This window comes from Hypanus sabinus, chromosome 3 (genome assembly GCF_030144855.1).
Source record: "Hypanus sabinus isolate sHypSab1 chromosome 3, sHypSab1.hap1, whole genome shotgun sequence".
Taxonomy (NCBI): Eukaryota; Metazoa; Chordata; class Chondrichthyes; order Myliobatiformes; family Dasyatidae; genus Hypanus; species Hypanus sabinus.
In genome coordinates, this window is record NC_082708.1 from 77,613,814 (window position 1) to 77,634,431 (window position 20,618).

Here is a 20,618-nt window from a genome sequence, read left to right on the forward strand (position 1 = left end):
GGGATCTGATTGCAACATATAAGATTATTAAGAGATTGGACAAGATAGAGGCAGGATCTATGTTCCAGATGCTGGGGGAGTCCAGTACCAAAGGGCATGGTTTGAGAATAAGGAGTAGGTCATCCAGGACAGAGTTAAGGAAAAACTTCTTCTCCTAGAGAGTTATGAGGGTGTGGAATGCACTGCCTCAGAAGGCAGTGGAGGCCAATTCTCTGGATGCTTTCAAGAAGGAGCTAGATAGGTATCTTATGGATAGGGGAATTCAGGGATATGGGGCCAAGGCAGGAACCGGTTATTGATAGTAGATGATCAGCCATGATCTCAGAATGGTGGTGCAGGCTCGAAGGGCCAAACAGTCTACTTCTGCACCTATTGTCTATTGTCTATATTTGGAAGAACAAAGAATTTACTACTTCAGAAAAATTGCAAAAAACTTTTTTTAAAAAGGCAGACTAGGACTAGGATATTCAGTCCTCACAATGCCCTGTAAGCTTCAAGATTGTTTAATGTCATTTCCAGGATACAAATACAAAGGAGAACGAAATAATTGTTACTCCAGATCCAAAGCAGCGTATAAAAAACACCAAAAGAAAAAAAAACACAAACCCTTTTATCCTTTTATTTCCTTAATGTCCAAAAAGCTATTGATGAAGATGAAAAGATCCTAGGCAAAGGACGTGGGATGAAGGAGGCCTGTTGAGATCAGACCAGGCAAGTTCTGGATGCTCTAATTAGGATGACAAATAGTTTAACTTCCATCTCTTGGGGATTTACTGATTATCTGCAACCTGTTTTCTTGTAGATCAAAGCAATGAAGTGTGCCTTAACCTTGGGAGTGATGGTGACATTGTTATTGAGAACTCATGTAAAAGGCTCTCCACCTCTGTACACCAGCACACTACTGTCATGTCCTCACGGACTGTGTCTGTCTTGGCACAGATACAAGAGGAGCAATCAGTGGCACAGACATCAGCTAAAATGATCTAAGCCTCTCTTCCTCTGCTGAACCAACCGTGCATGGCCACGAGGTAAATAAAGAGGAGACTTTGCAATTGCTAAAGTGTTTTTCCAGGAAGCTATGAAAATATGTAACATTGTGAAGTTTCTGGCCTATAGTACATTTCGCTATTTTAGGCCATCTGTCCCGTTCCTGCCATTGGACATTACTCACATCACTTGTGGCTTGAAAACATAAATGAAAGGAGATCAGTGGGGATTGAATGCAGTGTGGTTGTTTCCAAGACTGCTTTGCTTCAGTAATACAGGAGGAGGCAATAAGAAAGGTTCCTGCATGTTTCTGAAATCGTTATCAACATCCGTATGTCTTGACAGATGAAGGTGTGATAATTTTTCTGATGGTTCTTGGGGTTGTAGACTTGGGACTCTTTGCACTTTCTCGAGTGGCTGTCCAGCCCCACTCTGGAGTGACTGTCTCTCTCTCAAAGCGGCTGCAGGCAAAGGAGGAAGGTGCTCTGGCTTTTCTTCTGGCTCTTGATGATGAGCACGTCGGTTCATGCTATCTCAACACATCGTACACCGCTTTTGACAGCGTCCTTCCCTGCTGTCCGGGTTCCTCCCAAGCACTGAGATCAATGCCTGCCAGCTCCATGTTGCGCTTTCACACATCCCTGTAGGGGAAGCATGGTCTTCCTCTTGGGCAGTAACCCTCACTCAGCTTGCCATGCAGCATGTCCTTGGGAAGGTGTCCCTGGCCCATCCATTTGACGTGGCTCAACCAGCTGAGGCATCTGTGGCTGAGCAGTGTGTGGATGCTGGAGGTGTCAGCCCGCTGCAGAACCTCTGTGTTGGTGATTCAGTCCTGCCAGGAGATGTGGCAGTGTAGGTGGAATGAGTTTAGCCTCTCCTCTTGGCTGATGTATGGTGTCCAAGCCCCGATGGCACAGAGGAGTGTGCTGAACACACACACCTGGTACATCCGCAGCTTGGCCTTCTTTGTCAGCTGTCTGCTCTGTTGATCCACACTCTCTTGTTCAGTCTGGCCATTACAGCTACAGCTTTGGCAGTCCTACTGTTCACCTCTGCTTCAAGCTGGTGATGGTTGACCCAAAGTAGGTGAAGGAGTCGACTACATCAAGAGAGCAGCCATCAACAGTGATGTTTGGGGCCTGATCCATGATGTTTGTCTTCTTCAGACTGATGGTAACTCAAACGCCTCGCAGGTGTGGGCAAAGCAGTTAATCAGTTGCAGGAGTCCGCCCACAGTGTGATGTCCCTAAAGTGGTCACTGAGTGTACTCCATTGTAATTAGACACACACTTGCTGCAAGGATTTGTAGAAGAGTTATTTGTGATCAGAAACATATTTTGGTTCAGCACAATCTATATGGAATCTGTTACAGGAGTGAACACTCAAAGCAACTAAGTTAACTCATTAAGCAGTTCAACTGAAGAAGTGATGTTGCTTATAATGCTGTTCGCAGTGTGAAATCGTATATGGAAAGGTAAAAAGGATAGTAGTAAGAGATAGAAGACACAAAGAGAAAAATCTTTCTTTCCCTTTCAATATTTTTATTGATTTCTTACAAAAAAGAATACAGAGTACGGGAAAATGTGTATCATATATCAATTACAATATATGTGAATCACACTTATAGTTTCATTATTCCACATTCATGTAAATTAAATTGAATCGTAATATTGAAAGTAATAATTTTATTATTATACAAAAAAATTCTAAAACATGTTTTTGCACTTTCCAGCAATAATTTAAAATTGAAACAATGAGTCTCCAAGTGTATATGCTAATTTTCAGTGCATGAGGGATTGTCATTTTAGCATTTCAAACTTGGCACATCATTAAAAATCCACACTTGAATAGACATGCCCCAACATTGTCTTACAATATTTAGTGGGTGTCTGTGATGTGCATGGTAACTAATCAGCTTCTAAGTGTTTGTTTCATGACTACCAGGACCACATATCAACATAGCAATGCCTCTAAAGTAGCAAAGCAATTCTGGTAGCAACTTCCTACTTTCCAAATTTAAGTGCACATGGTCAGTCTCTAAAAGTTGCTGTCCAAGTTACATTTAGGTAATGTTCAGTGTTGATAACCTCCCCAATATATTCACCACACATTCCAATGGATCTAGAACTCCTGGGAAGGGATCTCACATCTTCTGAACTCCAGTACCTAGGAAGAATTGCATATAGTTGGCTAGAAGACTGTCTATACTTCCAAGGCCGCATTAGTCCATTAACATTGTCAACAAATAGAAAAGAGTGGAAAGGAAACCTATTACAAAGTTCCCTGGAAAATCAAAGACGTGGTGTAATGTCACCTGCCAGTTCAGAATTTTTTCAGAAACTCTTGCCTTGTAACTAGCTTAACAACCTTGAAACGTGTCAGGATCTGGCCTAGAAGTGAAATAATTATTGGGTGGATCTTGAATGTTATAAGTCATGGTAGAATGATAGAAATAAACATGGCACAAAATAGAGAATAAAAAAGCAAAGATGAGATCATTATATGCCCATCAATTTAAATCCAATGTTATATGATACATCTGCACAGTACACTGTACATCCCCCTTTATACACCTCATCTGCAAAAAAAACCTTTTACATTAGATTATTATAGAAGAAGGATTGGGATTACTAAATACAAGTTCAAGTATCTGAGCAAGACACTAAAAGAATGACATAATTTCTATAGGTATGAAACTCAGATTGCTGGGGTGCTACGTTCATTCCACACTAACATACTGTAGTGAATGTCGGACAATGTCGAAGCAAAATGAGGGAAGACTCAAAGCTGCAGAAATGTGTTTTTTGAGAAGAATAATGAAAATGTTGTGGAAGAAAAAATGAGGAACTGTTGCAAAAATTTGGAATAAGAAGAGAGCTGATATCAGGAAACGGCAGCTGGAACTTCTGGGACATGTGCTGAGGAAAGAGAAACTCAAACGTCTTGCAGGGGTGGGAAAAATTGATAGAAGAAAAAAAATTGCAGTCAACAGCAGATGGCATTCATGAGTTACATCAAGGGATGGGCAGGCAAAAGTTCTGAAGAGCTTTTTAGAACCTATTAGAATTAGAACTTACTACAATGAGGACTAGACTGGAAGCAATGAGGGATGGTCAACAGCGGTGGCAGGATTTGAATACTATAATCTCCTACAAAGTTAAATCTTGTGATGTTGGGGACAGCAGAGCCTCATTTCTGGATGAGCTCAATCTCTTTCGTGCTCGCTTTGATCACCAGGACAGGGAGGAACCATCATGCATCCCCATCTCTCCCAATGATGCTTTGGTCTCAGTATCTGAAGATGACATGCAGGTTGCCTTCAAGAAAGAGTTCGAGGAAAGCATGAAGTCTGGGAGGAGTACCTGGCTGAGTACTCAACACCAGTGCTGACCAATTGGCTGGTGTATTCATGGATATCTTCAGCCTCTCACTCTGGCAGTGTGTGGTACCTATGTGCTTCAAACAGGCTTCAATCATACCAGTGCCCAAAAAGAGCGTGGTAACCTGTCTAAATGACAATTGCCTAGTGGCACTTTCAGCCACAGTGGTGAAATGTTTTGAGAGGCTGCTGTTGAAGCATATCAGCTCCTGCTGAGTGGAGACCTAGATCCACTCCAATTCGCCTACTAAAGCAAAACGACTACAGTAGATGCTATCTCATTGGCCCCTCAGACAACTTTGGAACACCTGGACAGCAACAATGCATACATCAGGATGCTCTATATCGAGTACAGCTCAGAACTTAACATTATCATCCTCTCAAAACTGATAAGTAAACTCCAAGCCCTGGGCCTTAATACCCCCTTGTGCAATTGGATCCTGAATTTCCTCACTTGCAGACCCCAGTCAGTTTGGATCAGTAACAACGTCTCCTCCACGATCTCCATCAGCGTAGGAGTACTGCATGGATGTGTACTTCACCCCTGCTCGCCTCGCTTTATACCTACAACTGTGTGGCTAAGTACAGCTCCTATATCATATACAAGTTTGCTGATGACACCACTGTTGTGGGCTGTATCAAAGGGGTTGATCAATCAGCATACAGCAGGGAGATTGAAAACTTGGCTGAGCGGTGTAATACCAATAACCTCTCACTCAATGTCAATAAGACCAAGGAAATGATTGTCGACTTCAGGCAAGGAAAACCCGAGGTCTATCAGCCAGTATTCATCGGACAATCAGAGGTGGAGAGGATCAGTAACTTCAGATTCCCGGGTAAACAATCTCAGAGGACCTGTCCTGAACCCATCATATAAATATATTTGAAAAGAAAGCACAACAGCACCTCTACTTCCTCAGGAGTCTGCGTAGTTTCAGCACGTCATCAAAACCCTTGGCAAACTTCTATAGACGTGTGTTGGAAAGTGTGCTGACTGGCTGCATTACGGACTGGTATGGGAACACCAATGCCTTTGAATGGAAAATCCTACAAAATGTAGTGGATTTGACCCAGTACATCATGGGTAAAACCCTCCCAACCATTGAGCACATCTACATGAAATGTTGCTGTAGAAAAGCAACATCAGTCATCAGAGATCCTCACCACCCAGGCCATGTTCTTTTCTGGCTACTGCCATCAGGTAAAAGGTATAAGAGCCTCAGGACTTGCACAACCAGTTTTAAGAATAGTTCTACCTCTCAACCATCAGGCTCGAACAAAAGGGGATAACTACACTCATTTAAGGACTCTTATCTTGTTAAGTAACACTCATTATTATAGCTATTCATCTATATCTGCATTTGCACAGTTTGTTGTCCATCATTTACAGTTGCTATTCTGTAGATCTGCTGAGTATGCCAGCAGAAAAAGAATTTCAGGGTTGTATGTGGTGACGTGTATGTACTCTGATAATATATTTTACTTTGTACTTTGAACTTGTCAGACTAAACAAAGATGAAAGACCATGGTCACCTACTTCATCCGACAAGGCACATAACGATGATGATTATTTTGCCCTCCAGTTATACAATTCCCATTAAACTCTCTTCTGTTCTACCTCCCATCATTGGTAGAGAGCAGTCCCAGGTGTAACACTTATCTATTCCTTACCTTTCAAAAGTTTAAAGCAAGTTTATTATCAAATGTGTCACCGCATCCTATCCCGATATCTATTTCTTGCAGTCATTCACAGCAGAACAAAGGAATACAATAGGATCAATGAAAAACTACAAACAAGCCAATACTGACAAACAACCAATGTGCAAAAGCTTCCCACAATCTCATTTTCTTGATTATCCTTGAGCATTGAATATATTTGGTGGGTACAGAAGCATTGCATTTCTGATCAATTAGCCAATCAATACAGTCTTTTCTTATTCTGAATTAATTATATATGTAAAACTAAAGGTGTATGTATAGATAACATAATATTTCTTATGGTAAGCAGGTATCTATTTTCCCAACAGTGCCACGTCCATACACATTTGAATAAACACAAGAGATTCTGCAGATGCAGGAAATCTACAGTAACACACACGAAATGCTGGAGGAACGCAGTAACTCAGCACTAGAAAAGAAGGTGGAAGAAGCCAGAATAAGTTGGGGGTGGGGAAAGATTTCAAGCTAGAAGGTGATAGGTGAAGCCTTGCGAGGTGGAAGGGTGAAGCAAGAAGCTGATAGGCAACAGGTGGAAGAAGAAGGAACCCAACAGGAGAGGAGAACAGACCACAGGAGAAAGGAGGAGAGGAGGAACACCAGAAGAAGGTAACAGGCAGGCAAGGAGAAGGGGCGAGACGGGAGCTAGAATGGGAAATGGAAGTGTGAGGGGATAAGGGTGAGGGGGTGGGGGAGAAGCCACTGGAAGCCAGGGAATTAAATTTTCATGCCGTCAGGCTGGAGGCAGCCCATTTGGAGGTGTTGGAGGTGTTGCTCCTCCAACCCGAGAGTGGCCCCATCTTGGCAGCAGAGGAGGCCATTGACTAATATGTCAAGAAGGGAATGGGAATTAAATTCCTTGGGCAATGTGGTCTCACCAGCGTAGAGGAGGTCACAGGGGGAGCACCGGATACAGTAGATAAGCCTGACAGACTTACAGGCAAAGTGCTGCCCCACCTGGAAGGACTGTCTACAGCCCTGAATGGTGGTAGGAGAGTAGGTGAATGGGCAGGTGTAGCACTTCTTCTGCTTGCAGGGATAAGAGCCAGGAGGGAGACAAGTGGGGACAGACAAATGGGCAAGGGGGTCATGGAGGGAGCAATCCCTGTGGAAAGTGGAGAGTGGGGATGAGTCAGTAAAGATGCATTTGGTGGTAAGAATAAGACCATAAGACATGGGAGCAGAATTAAACTATTTAGCCCATGGAGTCCACTCCATTATTCCATCATGGCCGATTTATTATCTCTCTCAACACCATTCTCTTGCTTTCTCCCCATAACCTATAGCACCATAACTAAACAAAAACCCATCAAACTTTATATTTAAAACTTTGTTTTAAATATACTTAATGACTTGGCCTCCACAGCCCTCTGTGGCAATGAATTCCACAGATTTACCACCCTCCATCTGAAATTTTTTTTCCTCATCCTTGTTCTAAATGGATCTCAGTCTAGTCTGAGGTTGTGCCCTCTTGCCCTTGACTATGATAGTAACAGCCTCTCTACATCCACTCTATCTCGATCTTTTGATATTTGATAGGCTTCATTGAGATACCCACCCCCTTTCTTCTAAACTCCAGGAGTATAGGCCCAGAGCTATCAAATGTTCCTCACATATTAACCTTATTATTCCTGGAATCATTCACATGACCTTCCTGCTGGACTCTTTACAGTATCAGCACATCTATTCTGAGATAAGCGACCCAAATCAACTCATAATAATCCAAGTGTGGTTTGACCAATGCCTTATAAAGCCAATGCCCTTACATCCTTGCTTTTATGTTCTAGTCCTCTAGAAATGAACACAAACATTGCATTTCCCTACCACTGATTCAACCTGCAAGTTAACCTTTAGGGAATTCTGCACAAGAACTCCCAAGTTGCTTTGCACTTCAAATTTTTGAATTTTCTCCCCAGTTAAAAAATAGTCGATGCCTTCATTCCTTCTTCCACACACTTCCCTGCTCTGTACTCCATCTGCCACTTCTTTGAACTTTCTCCTAATCTGTTTATGTCCTTCCATAGACTTTCTGCTTTATCAACACTATCTGCTCCTCCACCTATCTTCATATTGTCCAAAAACTTAGCCGTAAAGCCATCAGTTCTGTGATCCATATCTTTGGGATATAACATGAGCAGAAGAGGTCCTGACATTAGCCCCTACAGAACACCTCTAGCCATAAGACCATAAGATATAAGAGCAGAAGTAGGCCACTTGGCTCATCGAGTCTGCTCCACCATTCAATCATGGGCTGATCTAATTCTTCCAGTCATTCCCGCTCCCCTGCCTTCTCCCCATACCCTTTGATGCCCTGGCTAATCAAGAACCTATCTATCTCTGCCTTAAATGCACCCAATGACTTAGCTTCCACAGCCTCTCATGGCAACAAATTCCACAGATTTACCATCCTCTGACTAAAGTAACTTCCCCACATCTCTGCTCTAAATGGATGTCCTTCAATCTTGAAGTTGTGCCCTCTTGTCCTAGACTCCCATACCATGGGAAATAACTTTGCCATATCAAATCTGTTAAGGCCTTTTAACATTCGGAATGTTTCTATGACGTCCCCCCCACATTCTCCTGACCTCCAGGGAATGCAGCCTAAGAGCTGTCAGATGTTCCTCATACAGTAACCCTTTCATTTCTGGAATTATTCTCGTGAATCTTCTCTGAACCCTCTCCAATGTTAGAATATCCTTTCTAAAATAAGGAGCCCAAAACGGCACACAATACTTCAAATGTGGTCTCATGAGTGTCTTATAGAACCTCAACATCACATCCCTGCTCTTATATTCTATACCTCTAGAATTAATGCCAACATTGCATTTGCCTTTTTCACTACTAACTCAACCTGGAGGTTAATCTTTAGGTTATCCTGCACAAGGACTTCTGAGCCTCTTTGCATCTCTGCATTTGGAATTCTCTACCCATCTAAATAATAGTCTGCCCATTTATTTCTTCCACCGAAGTGCATGACCATACACTTTGCAACATTGTATTTCATTTGCCACATCTTTGCCCATTCCTCTAAACTATCTAAGTCTCTCTGTTTTCTCAACACTACCCGCTCCTCCACCTATCTTTGTATCATCGGCAAATTTAGCCACAAATCCATTACTCCCATAGTCCAAATCATTGAGATACATTGTTAAAAGCAGCGGTCCCAACACTGACCTCTGTGGAACTCTACTGGTAGCCGGCAGCTGCAGAACACTAACCAGAAAAGACCCCCATTATTCCCACTCATTGCCTCTTGCTTGTCAGCCAGTCTTCTATACATGTTATTGTATTACTTGTAATAGCATGGGCTCTTATCTTGTTAAGCATCCTCATGTGTGGCATCTTATCAAAAGCCTTCTGGAAATCCAAGTAAACAACATCCACTGACTCTTCCTTTGTTTATTCTACCTGTTATCTCCTCAAATAATTCCAACAGATTTACCAGGCAGGATTTTCTCTAAAGGAACCCATGCTAACATTGGCTTATTTTATCATGTGCTTCCAAGTACCTCATTCTTAATAACATCTGTCCAACTGCATAGTGTATTTAATATTTCAGTATTATTTAAGAAATATTGTAAATATATTGCTTGAGTAAGTATTCTTTGTTTGTTTACATAATTCATTATGGGTTATATGTAAGAAGTACTTGAATGGCATCTGTCATTATGCCACCACATCATATGTGAGCACCCCACGAAAGAAAAACTAAGCGCACAAATATTCCAGGCTCCAATGTTTCTCTTTTGATTAGTTTCTAGAGTTACACAACATAACGGTGGTGATGAGGAGGTTTTAAAACAAACCGAGATGACTATCTACCTGTTGAAGTGCAACACATTTTTCTTCAGAAGGTGACAAAGATGTTTGAGTTTAAAAGAAGGCTAAAAATGGACAAAATTAAGAAGCAGCAGGTATGTCCATGGGTTCATAAACAGTGAGTAAGGGCGATAATAATAATTTAACCATAAAGGGAGAAAGTAGAAATGGCTGTCTACATCAGAAAGATAGACATGTTTGATTGCTGAACAAATGACTAGATGATGTATACTGAATGAATTGAGCAGTATTTTGTAGCAAGTGAAATAGCTGATAAGAAACAAGTGTCAGTGTTACTGAGTGCAATTGGTGGAAAAGCACAGTTTGCAGAAGAAGGTTGACTGAAATTAGCGTTGCTGATATCATGAACGTAATGCTGGAACATTCAGAACTGAAACCATTGTTGGTTGCAGAATGCTTTAGGTTTCATAAATGGAATCAAAAGGAAGGGGAGCCGCTTTCAGCTTATGTGGCTAAAGTGAAGAAATTATCCGAGCATTGTCAGTTCAATGATGAGCTTAATGGTGCACTGAGAGATCATTTAATTTCTGGAATTTTACAAGAAAGCATTCAAGAATGGCTCCTAACTGATGCACAATTCACATTTAAAAGAGTAGTTGAAATTGCTGTATCAATTGAAAGAGCAGCCTGAGATGCATGTGAGTTGCAGTCAGGAATGAAATTGAGTGTGAACAAAATTGCAACGTTGAATTAGAAACCTGATTAATCATCTTCTTGAATTTGATCTTGTAATTAAGTCCTCCAAGAAACAGAGACTTATCCCTGACATCTCCTCTGTATCTACTTCCAAGCACCTTAAAACTGTGCCCTCTTGGGCTAGCAATTTCAGTCCAGGGAAAAAGCCTCTAACTATCCACACAAACAATGCTTCTCATCATCTTATACATCTCTATCAGTTCACCTCTCATACTCCATTACTCCAAGGAAAAAAGGCCGAGTTCACTCAACCTATTCTCATAAGGCATGCTCCCCAATCCAGGCAACATCCTTGTAAATTTCTGTGGTTTCCACATTCTTCCTATGGTGAGGCAACCAAAAGTGAGCACAGTACTCTAAGTGGGGTCTGAACAGGGTCCTATATTGCTGCAACAATACTTCTTGGTCCCTAAACTCAATCCCATGATAGATGAAGGCCAATGCACCATGTGCTTTCTTAACCATACAGTCAATCTGCGTAGCTGCTTTAAGTGTCCTATGGACTTGGAACCTGAGATCCCTCTGATCCTCCACACTGCCGAGAGTCTTAACATTCATACTATATTCTGTCATCATATTTGATCTATCAAAATGAACCACCTCACACTTACCTGGGTTAAACTCCATCTGCCGCTTCTCAGCCCAGTTTTGCATCCTATCAATGTCCTGCAGTAACCTCTGACAGCCCTCCACACTATCCACAACACCCCCAACCTTTGTGTCATCAGCAAATTTACTATCCTTCCTATTCCTCAGCCAGGTCATTTATGAAAATCATGAAGAGTCGGGGTCCCAGAACAGATCCCTGAGGCACACCACTGGTGACCAACCGCCATGCAGAATATGACCCGTCTACAACCACTCTTTGCCTTCTGTGGGCAAGCCAGTTCTGGATCCACAAAGCAATGTCCCCTTGGATCCCATGCCTCCTTACTTTCTCAATAAGCCTTGCATGGGGTACCTTATCAAGTGCCTTGCTGAAATCCATATACACTACATCTACTGCTCTACCTTCATTAATGTGTTTAGTCACATCTTCAAAAAATTCAATCAGGCTCATAAGGCACGACCTGCCTTTGGCAAAGCCATGCTGACTATTCCTAATCATATTATCCTTCTCCAAGTGTTCATAAATCCTGCCTCTCAGGATCTTCTCCATCAACTTACCAACCACTGAAGTAAGACTCACTAGTCTAATTTTCTGGGCTATCTCCACTCCCTTTCTTAAATAATGGAACAACATCCACAACCCTCCAATTCTCCGGAACCTCTCCCATCCCCATTGATGATGCAAAGATCATCGCCAGAGGCTCAGCAGTCTCCTCCCTCATCTCCCATAGTAACCTGAGGTACATCTCATCCAGTCCCAGTGACTTATCCAACTGGATACTTTCCAAAAGCTCCAGCACATCCTCTTTCTTAATATCTACATACTCAAGCTTTTCAGTCTGCTGTAAGTCATCCCTACAATTGCCAAGATCTTTTTCCATAGTGATTGCTGAAGCAAAGTACTCATTAAGTACCTCTGCAATTTCCTCCAGTTCCATACACACTTTTCCACTATCACACTTGATTAGTCCTTTTCTCTCATGTCTTATCTTCTTGCTCTTCACAAACTTGTCAAATGCCTTGGGGTTTTCCTTAATCTTGTCTGCCAAGGCCTTCTCATGGTCCCTTCTGGCTCACTTAATTTCTTTCTTAAGCTCCTTCCTGCTAGCCTTATAATCTTCTACAGCTCTATCATTACCTAGTTTTTTGAACCTTTTGTAAGCTCTTTTCTTCTTGACTAGATTCACAACAGCCTTTGTACACCACAGTTCCTGAACATTTGCCACACTTCTGCCCTGAGAACATCTGTTCCTAGTTTATGCTTCCAAGTTCTTGCCTGATAGCCTCATATTTCCCTTTACTCCAATTAAATGATTTCCTAACTTGTCTGTTCCTATCCCTCTCCATTGCTATGGTAAAGGTGATAGAATTGTGATCACGATCTCCAAAATGCTCTCCCACTGAGAGACCTGACACCTGACCAGGTTCATTTCCCAATACCAGATCAAGTACAGCCTCTCCTCTTGTCGGCTTATCCATATATTGTGTCAAGAAACCTTCTTGAACACACCTAACAAACTCCACCCCATCTAAACCCCTCACTTTAGGGACATGCTAATCAATATTTGGGAAAGTAAAATCTCCCACCACAACAACCCTGTAATTATTAAACCTTTCCAGAATCTGTCTCCCTATCTGCTCCTCAATGTCCTTGTTACTATTGGGTGGTCTATAAAAATCACCCAGTAAAGTTATTGACCCCTTCCTGTTCCTCACTTCCACCCACAGAGACTCAGTAGACAATCCCTCCATGCCTTCCTCCTTTTCTTATGGTATAGGTGTGGTCATGTCACATGTTGTGAGTGATGGAAGTGATTGCACTGTATCCTTCTCCTCACATTCTCTTACAACTGCAGAGAAAAATCACACACAGTTTGATAGAGAGGCCTTGAATCTGGCTTGGGGTGTAAAACCAGTACCTGTATAGGAGAGAGTTTGCCGATCAACAATCACTAATGTCCACTCTCAACCCAGAGAAAGATGTTCCATTAACGGCAGCAGCACAAATGCAGAGATGGGCTCTGTTTCTTGGAGGGCACAATTACACAACCAAATTCGAGGATTTACCCTTGAAAAAAGAAATACCTGAAAAATTTACAAAAGAGGACGCTTCTCGCTATATTCTCCCTAATTCAAATCAAAGGTCTCCCTATTACAACAGAGATAATCCAAAGGGAAACCAGAAAAGATCTCATACTGTCTCAGATCTACATGGCCATCCAAAATGGCTAGAATGTGCAGCAAAAATTTCAGTTCCCCCATTTTTATCAGTGTTGGGATGAACACCAGTGTTGGGATGGGGGTTGTCATGTGGAGATTGAGATTATTGTACCTTCCAAGCTGAGAGCTGAGGTGTTGGAGGAGCTACATTCTGGTTATCTAGGCATGGTCAAGATTAAAGTGTTGGCTCAAAGCTTTGCCTGGTGGCCTGGGATAGATCAGCAGAGTGAGCAGCTTGCCATGCTCTGTTCAAGATGCCAACATGTCCAAAAGATGCCAAGAGCAGTGCCTCTCCATCCCTGGGAATGGGCTGCATTACCCTGGCAGAGCGTCCATGTGGATTTTGCCAGTCCATTCATAGGCACAGTAGTAGTGGATGCAGCTACAAAGTGGCCAGCAGTGTTTCCAATCGCCTCCAGTACAACCTCACGCACTGTTGATGTGCTGAGAAGCTTCATCTCAAGGACTGGTGTTCCATAACACTTAGTCAGTGACAATGGACCACGGCTGGTTGTGGAACAGTTTCAGCCAATCCTTAAAATGAATGGAATAAGGCATATTACATCTGCCCTGTGTTACCCAGCTAGAAATAGCTCGGCAGAAAGGTTTGTCCAGAATGTGCTGTGAACAATGTCAGCAGAACACACTACACTGATAATGAATCAAAAGCTCGTCAATTTCCTCCTTGCTATGCAGCACACTCCACAACCAACAACTCACCAGATATGCTCTTCCTGGATCATCCTTTGTGCTCAAACCCAATTTCAGAAGAAGAATGCAGGACAAACAGCTGAGACCTCAAGCAAGCAGGTAAGATGTTGCAGCCCTCGCATGATACTACAGAGGTGATCAAAAGTGGGTACTCAAAAAGATTAAGGACAGTACTGGACCACTCTCCTACGCAGTGGAGATTACATCTGATGTTGTCTGGGGACGACATATTGATCAGTTGAGGAGAGCCAAGGCATTTGTTAGAGAAGAATGGTGTCTAGAGACCTCAGATCTACTTCTTGCAGTTCCAGAATCAACTCCTACAATCATCACAGTGGATGCTTAAGAACCTGAGATCGTTTCACAGCCACAAGTTTCACCTGCCAAGGAGAGTTAAATTCTTTGCCAGGAAAGAATAAGAAATCATATATATATGTATATATGTGTGTTTGTATAAAACACCCAGCACTGAAGGCAGGCTAACCTGGCCTACAATCTGTCTTCCTCCTTTCTTAAAGAGTGGAGTGGCATTTGCAATTTTCCAGTCCTCCTGAAGCATTCCAGAATCTGGTGATTCTTGAAAAATTATTACAAATGCATCCATAGTCTCTCCATCTACCTTTTTCAGCACCTTGAGGTGTAGTCCATCTGGTTGGGGTTACATATGTCTCTTCAGATTTTTCCGTTTCCCAAGCACTCTTCATATATCTGAAAAAGCTTTTTGTACCCTCGTTTATAATGCTTGCTTAATCTTTTTAACCTCTGTGTACTTCTGCTCGCATTTCATTTCAGCCTTAAAATGTTCACAGTCGTTCTTAAGAGAAGCCAATAGTTCTGATTAAATACTGGAATATTCATGGATTCATGGCAGCAATCCTAAACTTCCATGCTTTGGAAGCATGAACAAAGCATGATTATACGTATAGACAATAGACAATAGGTGCAGCAGTAGGCCATTTGGCCCTTTGAGCCAGCACCACTCCTCACTGTGATCATGGCTGATCATCCACAATCAGTACCCCATTCCTGTCTTCTCCCCATATCCCTTGACTCCGCCATCTTTAAGAGCTCTATTTAACTCTCTCTTGAAAGCATCCAGAGAATTGGCCTCCACTGCCTTCTGAGGCAGAGCATTCCACAGATCCACAACTCTCTGGGTGAAAAAGTTTTTCCTCAACTCCGTTCTAAATGGCCTACCCCATATTCTTAAAATGTGGCCTCTGGTTCTGGACTCGCCCAACATCGGGAACATGTTTCCTGCCTCTAGTGTGTCCAATCCCTTAATAATCTTACATGTTTCAATCAGATCCCCTCTCATCCTTTTAAATTCCGGTGTATACAAGCCCAGTCGCTCCAATCTTTCAACATATGACAGTCCCGCCATCCCGGGAATTAACCTCGTGAACATATGGTTTCTATATCATATGGAAGCCCATCAAGTTACTACTTTTGGCAATTTAGTTGTTCCTATTACTTTACATATCTGAAATGATATACAGCTTAAAGTATAGACTTTGAACTGCTGTCCAACATTAGCGTTTTTAATGTGAGTATTTTGCGTGATGATTTCATGTCCTCCTGACTTGGGATTTCTCTTCCTTCTGGGATTTGGTCTTATATTCTCCATTTAGTGAATAGGACTAAGATCAAGTTTGCTTCCCGCTCCCCATACAGAGCTTGTCAGCTTCATCCCTGCACTATCCTCCACTCAGATTTGCTTGGTTCATATCTAACCAACCTCTCTCCCCTTCTCAATCTTGCAGTCTCCAACTCTGTCTGCATCCACTGACATCTTTTACAAACCTACTGTCTCTCACAGTTATAGTGAATATACCTCTTCCCACTTGTCACTTGTAAGAAGTTCAAAGTAAATTTATCTTCAATGTTACTTTATCTCACTTGAGATTCATTTTCTTGCAGAGATTTAAGGGAAAAATAAATACAATAATATCGATGAAATACTATACATAAGCAAAGACTGACAGACTGCAAAATAGGTTCAACAGATACGTTTAATGTCACAAAAATGTATACAATATATATCCTGAAATTCTTTTTCTTTGCAAACATCCATGAAAACAGAGCAGTGCCCCAAAGAATGAATGATAGTTAAATATTGGAACCTCAAAGCCCCCCAGCTCCCCCCCACACACAAGCAGCAGCAAAGCTATAACCCCTGCCTCTCCCACTAGCACAAAAGCATCGGCGCCCCCCTCCCCCACTGAACACTCAAGCGCACAGCAAAGCATCAATAAAGACAGACTTGCAGCACCCCAAAGACTACTTGTTCACCCGGTATTCTATTAATAAGGGATAAAGAGGTGTCCCTGTTTCATGGCAAGAGGGGAGACATAACAAATAACTCACTGATTTATGGTATTAAAAGTCTGTTGCGTCACTTTTTCTGAGCTCTGTGCCCAAAGAACTCGGGTCTCCAGGCACATAACCAACAGCCAGCTCGCTGCTTCCGATCTTCCATGTACTCCCATAAAACATCAGGCAGCAGCACCAGCCTCAAATCCACCCACCTCCAGAGCTACGAAGATCCGGCACCCTGAAGGTGTGCTGGTCTTCCAGGCCGCGTCCTTGGCATATCGAAAAGCGGCCATTCGTGAGGCCCTGAGAGCGGGTCCCATTTCCACAAGGAACTGAAGTCAGCATGTAACTCCAGGTCAGGGTCTTCAGAAGACCTTTGAAAGGGAAGAAAAAGAAATCAAAGATAGAAATAGAGCTGTTTCCAAAGATCCAAGCGAAGGAGTTGCCATTAGGTGCCATCATCCTAAGATCCACCCTCCAGATCAAGAAATTAAAAAAATATGATACTGAAAACACAAGCTTGAAAGTGTCCTTGAAAGGGAATCTGTAGGTCATAGAATCAGTTTGAAGTAAAGTTATCCATAATATTTCAGGATCCTGATGGTTGTAATGTAATAACTGTTCCTGAAACTTATGGTATGAGATCTAAGGCTTCTGGTTCACTTACCCAATGGTAGCAGTGAGAAGATTGCATTGTCTTGATCCCTGTGGCTTGCCATACAGCGTTGAGCTTCTAGGGTTCTTGAACATCTATATTTACTGATTGTTACCTTAACCAAAGTTGTGTGTTCGATTTAATTGCGCTGCCACCTGTTTCCTGCATTCTCTGAAAGAGGACTCTGAATCAGTGCCAGGTTGGGGGGATTCATTGTTTCGAGTCTCTTCCTGGGGGTCGTGCCGTTCCTCCACAGTCGCTCGTGAGCGCATCATTACAGAGTGACCCCACTAATACGGACAGGGGAGGGTCTGAGCTTCTCCAGTCTACCTTCAAAAATTTTTCCAAGTTTTTTGTTGAGTTCTGTTCATTTGGACTATGTAAGTATTAGTAGGCATGTGCATTTTCTCTGTTAGGTGAGTGTGCACCAGGGAAAGGGGGAATAGTGGGAAGTAAAGGTGCTGGCCCTCATGTATTGAACTGAGACACTTAAAGTGAAGTTGTTTAAACAACAGAAAAACATGTTTTTGTTGTTTGGGCATTAACAATGGTAGCAAAGGATGGTTTCCAATTATAGGAACCCACCAGCATTTGACAAGAGTAAGCCTTACGAAAAGTGGAAAAATTAAAGTGGAATATGGCCTCGTGTTACAGAACTGGAGAGGAAGAAGAAGATCCGGCTATTGTGCTGTTGCTTTCAAAAATGTCAGTGAAAGACTTGACAAAGATGATGATATGAATACGCTGTTAAGTACACTTGACTTTTTTTTGATTGGATTTAAAAGGAAGACATTTCAAACTTGGACAAAATTTACACAGACAATTCTAAAAATATGTCTGATTTCTAAAAGTATTTCTTCAGCAGTTTGATTGAGGCACGACTGCGCAAGCGTGTAGACATCAGCCAGTGAGAACAGCGAGAAGAGTCTAAAAGGAGACACCTTACAGAGTGGGTGTCAGAGGAGCGGGTGACAGAGTAGAAAGCCTTTGGCTCAATGGGGCTTCGGTGATTACGGGTCAAGGTGAGGTAGGTTACCTGTGTAGAATTTAGACAGGAAGAATGTTTGTGAGGCCAGCGTTTAGTGCTCAGTGTCAGGTGTGGGAAGTCCGGGAGACTCCCAGCCTCTGGGACCGCCACATCTGCACCAAGTGCACCGAGCTGCAGCTCCTTAGGGACCTTGTTAGGGAACTGAAGATGCAGCTGAATTATCTTTGTCTAGTCAGGGAGAGTGAGGAGGTGATAAAGAGAAGCTATAGGCAGGTGGTCACACCGGGGCCTCCGGAGACAGTCAGGATAGGGAAGGGCAGGAGTCATAAGCTAGAGAGCGCCCCTGTGGCTGTACCCCTTGACAATATGTACTTCTGTTTGAGTACTGTTGGGGGAGATGGCCTACCTGGGGGAAGCAACAGTGGTCGTGCTTCTGGCAGCGTCTGGCCCTGTGGCTCAGAAGGGTAGGGAAAGGAAGAGGATGGCAGCAGTGATAGGGAACTCTATAGTTAGGGGGTCAGACATGTGATTCTGTGGTCCAGGAAAGAAACACAGATGATAGTTTGCCTCCCAGGTGCCAGGGTCCAGGATGTTTCTGATCACATCCACTATATCCTGAAGTGGGAAGGAGATTGGTACCAACGACATAGGCAGGAAAAGGGAGGAGGTCCTGAAAGCAGACTACAGGGAGTTAGGAAGGAAGTTGAGAAGCAGGACCACAAAGATGGTGAGGTGGAGGATAAATGCGTGGCTGAGGGATTGGAGTAGGGGCAGTGATTCAGATTTCTGGATCATTGGGACCTCTTTTGGGGCAGGCATGACCTGTACAAAAAAGAGGGGTTGCACTTGAATCCTAGGAGGACCAATATCCTGACGGGGAGGTTTGCTAAGGCTACTGGGGAGAGTTTAAACTAGAACTGTTGGGGGGTGGGATCTGAATTGAAGAGACTGGGGAAGAGGAGGTTGAATCACAAATAGAGAAAGTTTGTAGACTGTGCAAGAGGGAGGATAGGCAAGTGATAGAGAAGGGACGCACTCAGAGCGATGGTTTGAGATGTGATAATTTTAATGCAAGGAGTATTATGAACAAAGCAAGTGAGCTTAGAGCGTGGATCAGTACTTGGAGCTATGATGTTGTGGCCATTAGAGACTTGGATGTCTCAGGGGCAGGAACAGTTACTTCGAGTGCCAGGCTTTAGATGTTTCAGAAAGGACAGGGAGGGAGGCAAAAGAGGTGGGGGTGTGGCACTGTTGATAAGAGATAGTGTCACATCTGCAGAAAAGGAGGAAAACAGAGAGATTATCTACAGAGTCTCCGTGGGTGGAAGTTAGGAATAGGAAGGGGTCAATAACTCTACCGGGTATTTTTTATAGACCACCCAATAGTAACAGGGACATTGAGGAGCAGATAGGGAGACAGATTCTGGAAAGGTGTAATAATTACAAGGTTGTCATGGTGGGAGATTTTAATTTCCCAAATATCAATTGGCATGTCCCTAGAGCGAGCAGTTTAGATGGGATGGAATTTGTTAGGTGTGCTCAGGAAGGTTTCTTGAAACAATATGTAGATAATCCTACAAGAGGAGAGGCTGTACTTGATCTGGTATTCTGAAATTAACCTGGTCAGGTGTCAGATCTTTCAGTGGGAGAGCATTTTGGAGATAGTGATCATAATTCTATCACCTCCACCATAGCATTAGAGTGGGATAGGAACAGACAAGTTAGGAAAGTGTTAAATTGGTGTAAGGAGAAATATGAGGCTATCAGGCAAGAACTTGGAATCATAAATTGGGAACAGATGTTCTCAGGGAAATGTAAGGAAGAAATGTGGCAAATATTCAGGGAATATTTGTGTGGAGTACAGCATATGTACGTTCCAATGAGACACGGAAAGGAGTTCAGGAACTGTGGTGTACAAAGGCTGTTGTAAATCTAATCAAGAAGAAAAGAAGAGCTTACAGAAGGTTCTAAAAACTAGGTAATGATAGAGATCCAGAAGATTATAAGGCTAGCAGGAAGGAGCTTAAGAAAAAAAATTAGGAGAGCCAGTAGGGGCCATGAAAAGGCTTTGGCAGATGGGATTAAGGCAAACCCCAAGGCTTTCTACAAGTATGTGAAGAGCAAGAGGATATGACGTGAGAGAATAGGACTAATCAAGTGTGACAGTAGAAAAGTTGCAAAGCTTTGTGGGCCGAAGGGTCTGTATTGTACCATAGATTTTCTAAGTTTCTATGCTTTCCATTACAATATATTATTGACATTGAACAAAAGTACAGTCGCATGCGCAAGGACAAAATGCAACTTCCTGATGTTGTATAGCTTTCAAATTGTTGGATACTGCCTGTCTAGACATTAAGGACAGACAGCTAGCGTTAACTGCATGTACAGAACTTAAAATTGCATCCATGAAATTAGCACTTAAGACAATTTTTGGAAAAAAGCTGCTGAGGCAACAGATGGAATTAGTTGGAGTCAGGAAATTAATACTTCAGTGAGCAGAA

General features: G+C 42.6%; 1 long non-coding RNA gene across 3 annotated transcripts in view; it reads right to left on the reverse strand.

Moving 5' to 3' along the window:
- Positions 1-20,618, reverse strand: part of LOC132391476 (uncharacterized) — a 99,787-nt gene that overhangs the window by 31,467 nt on the left and 47,702 nt on the right. For all 3 annotated transcript variants that reach the window (XR_009511226.1, XR_009511224.1, XR_009511225.1), the window contains exon 4: positions 16,687-16,848. This is a non-coding gene — a long non-coding RNA (uncharacterized LOC132391476). The remainder of the gene's footprint in view (positions 1-16,686; positions 16,849-20,618) is intronic.